This window comes from Schistocerca americana, chromosome 10 (assembly GCF_021461395.2).
Source record: "Schistocerca americana isolate TAMUIC-IGC-003095 chromosome 10, iqSchAmer2.1, whole genome shotgun sequence".
In the NCBI taxonomy this organism is placed as follows: Eukaryota; Metazoa; Arthropoda; class Insecta; order Orthoptera; family Acrididae; genus Schistocerca; species Schistocerca americana.
In genome coordinates, this window is record NC_060128.1 from 189,377,917 (window position 1) to 189,381,912 (window position 3,996).

A 3,996-nucleotide genomic window follows, 5' to 3' on the forward strand; every position below is an offset into this window, starting at 1 on the left:
CCACGTACCGCTCTGCTCTGAGGGTGACGCGGATTACAGCCGAAGGGATCCTGCTGTGGAACGAAATGCCAACCTGGACCACCACTGCTGGTTGCCGGGCAGTATGGTGGGCGACAATCGCGTTGGTACCCCACCGCTGTTTGGGGCATCTCGAAGCACGCCTTTGTTGACCACTGCGGCTCAGTCCAAAGCGCGACTCCTCAATGAATACAGCTCTGTTTCAGTCAATGAGATTCCAGGCCACAGACGTCTCTGGAGACGCTCCAACCATCGGTGGGACACCATCCAGACTATCGCCCGCCATACGGCATGACAAACCTGGAGTGGTGGTCCTGCGTGCCATTCCTGTTCATAGCAGGACTCCCTCGGTTGTAATCGGTGGGATCCTCATAACACAGCGGTACGTCGACCATATTCTGCGCCCCGTTTTGCTGCCCTTCACGGCGAGCCATCCTGGATTTATATTTCAGCAAGATAATGCCCGCGCGCACACAGCATCAGTTGGCAATGCTTCACGCTCGCCAGATGCTCTCCCTTGTTGAGAAACTTTGGAGCGTTATGGCCAGGGCACTCCAACCAGCTCGGAATTTTGACTATCTAACTCCCCAATTGCACAGAATTTGTCACGATATCCCTCAGGACGACATCCAACAACCAAAGCTTGAAGATCATGATTCGCGAATTCGAATTAACTGCCAATTTGAGAATTGGTACTGCGAGGAGCCGACAACCAATGGCGACACATATTGTTGAAGAAGTTACTGTTGCCACGGCTGAGAATGCTGGATGCAATGGGCGATCTCCAAGCGGTGCACCAGCTGTACCAGGACGGCTGGACACTGCACAGTCCACCTACCAAGAAGTGCTGGGAATAGTTTTGGGGACTGCTGCCTCCACTGCGGTTCCAGGCTGCCGCTGATGCAGATGGTCGTCACACTGAGCAACGTTTGTAACCTGCGACGTGGTCATGTTACGCAATTAACAAACGTCAGCGTCTCATGTGGAAATTTAAATGTTTCTTTCCATGATTTACTCGCTATTTCTCTTCCGCATATCCTTACAAATGATTTCCATAACTTTCATTCTTCTACGATCACATGTTTTTCATGAAGCTCCTGTCAAGTAGCGAAAGTTAAGTTGTAGCCATCCGCTACATAAAATTTCTTCTCATTTGTCTGTGTATTTTATTGATAAGTAAGGTGACAGTTCATCATTGTAGAAGTATCTGATGACAAATTGAGATGCGCGCGGGGTAGCCACGCGGTCTTGGACGTCATGCCACGGTTCACGCGGCCCCTCCCTCGGGCATGGGTGTATGTGGTGTCCTCCCTGTCTGGTCTTTTCCCCGAAACAACCGCAACAACACCCCCAAAAACACACTTTTTCATATTAGGTGCAGTGTACTGCCAGCTACTGCCAGGTACTCCATATCAGCGACCTCAGTAGCCATTAGACATCGTGAGAGAGCAGAATGGGCCGTTCCGCGGAACTCACGGAATTCGAACGTGGTCACGTGATTGGGTGTCACTTGTGTTATACGTCTGTGCGCAAGCTTTCCACACTCCTAAACATCCCTAGGTCCACTGTTTCCGATGTGATACTGAAGTGGAAACGTGAACGGACAGGTAGAGCACAAAAGCGTACCGGCCGACCTCGTCTGTTGACTGACAGAGGCCGCCGACAGTTGAAGAAGGACGTAATGTGTAATAGACATTTGTCTTGACCATCACCCAGGAACTCCTAACTGCATCAGGATGCACTGCAAGTACAATGAAAGTTAGGCGGCAGGTGAGAAAACTTGGATTTCACTGTCTAGCGGCCGCTCATAAGCCACACATCACACCGGTAAATGACAAACGATGCCTCGCTTGGTGTTAGGAGCAAACATTGGACGACTAAACTGTGGAAAAACATTGTGTGGAGTGACGAATCACGGTACACAATGTGGCGACCCGATGGCAGGGTGTGGATATGGCGAATGCCCGGTGAACGTCATCTGCCAGCGTGTGAAGTGCCAATAGCAAAATTCGGATGCGGTGGTGTTATGGTGTGGCCGTGTTTTTCATGGAGGGGGTTCGAATGGTTCAAATGGCTTTGAGCACTAAACATCTGAGGTCATCATTCCTCTAGACTTAAACCTACTTAAGCCTAAGTAACCTAAGGACATCACACACATCCATGATCGAGGCAGGATTCGAACCTGCCACCGTAGCGGTCGCGCGGTTCCAGACTGAAGCGAATAGAACCGCTCGGCCACAGCGGCCGGCCATGGAGGGGGCTTGTACCCCTTGTTGTTTTGCGTGGCACTATCACAGCACAGGCCTACAATGATGTTTTAAGCACCTTCTTGCTTCCCACTGTTGAAGAGCAATTCGGGGATGGCGACTGCATCTTTCAGCACGATCCAGGACCTGTTCATAAAGCACGGCCTGTGGCGGAGTGGTTACACGACAATAACATCCCTGTAATGGACTGGCCTGCACGAAGTCCTGACCTGAATCCTATAGACCTTTGGGATGTTTTGGAGCGCCGACTTGGTGCCAAGCCTCATCGGCTGACATCGACACTTCTCCTCAGTGAAGAATGGGCTGCCATTCCCCAAAAAACCTTCCAGCACCTGACTGAACGTATGCCTGCGGGAGTAAAAGTTACCATCAAGGTTAAGTGAGGGCCAACACCATATTTAATTCCAGCATTACCAATCGATGGTCATTTTCACCCAGGTGTCCGGATACTTTTGATCACATAGTGTAGCTCTTTCCATTAGCAGAGAGTCGTGCTGCATTATTCGCTTTCCGCCTGCAATGGTGGAAGCGTAGTCTGTGCAGAAGCACGGCAAACGGATATCTTCTTCCCCTCTTCAATGCTTTGTCTGCTCCGAGTGCTTGATAGTGTTGCTCCAGTTCTGAGCGTAGGGGAAATATTTTGAGGCCGGTGATACGCGTTTTTAAGGTGATTAATTTCGTTATCTTATTTCCGTTACTTGCATTATGAAACGAAAGGCATCTAACAAACGTTTCATGTTCATTTCCATAAAAGAACTTACAATACGACCGGATACTGCTGAGTGTGTGTCGTACGGTACCGGCCTCCCGGTTGTCTTTCACTGTCGGTGGGAATTAATTTCAGTTGTTAGATTATATTTTCTCCTTCTTACTTCTTCACTCCTCTGCAAGAGCTGGTCACGGTTCTTGAGAACTTTCACCCACGATGTAAAAGTATAATGAGATGATCGTGTGGCATTGTTGGGCGGGAGGCCCCAATCGGGGAAGTTCGGCCATCGGCCGTCGGCTTGCAAGTGTTATTTCAGGTGACGCCACATTGGGCGGTGGTGATGAGGAAAACACAAAAGCCAGTCCAGCCCGGTCGAGAATCGAACCTGGGCCCGCTGAAATGGTAGGCAACCGCATTACCACTCAGCTAAGCAGGCGGACTTATCTGTGATATGTTATTCATACAGTCGCCCACAATACTTTTCCGTGTTATGTCAACACTTTGGATTATTTCTAGAAGTATCTCACAATTCAATTAACTAAAAAGGGCAGTCAAACGAAAACGAAACAGGTGGGAAGAAAGAATGTAAACTGTTTATTATCTCAATAGTACCTGCAATAACTGTTAAGATAAATACATTTCCCCCACTGTGAGACAGGAGTGTCAATGCCTTCGAGAAAAAATATTTTCTGTTGGCTGCGGAACCATGACAGTAGCGCGGCGTCCACCTCTTCGAAGAAAATCGACGGCCAGAAATGTCTGACTTCTCACTTCAGAGCCCCAAAAACATGGAAATCGCATGGTGATATGTCGGAGCACTACGGAGGATGTGTTAGGGCATCCGTGCGAGATTTTTGGAAACGGCCTCGGCAACATCTGGTCCCTCCCACATGTACAACCGTGGTTCCTCATGCAACCTCAAACATTGTCCCACGAAGACATCGACCGTCTTGTCTCACTGTGAGCTTAGGTACTAATAGTTACAGCGATGACTTTTGAAAT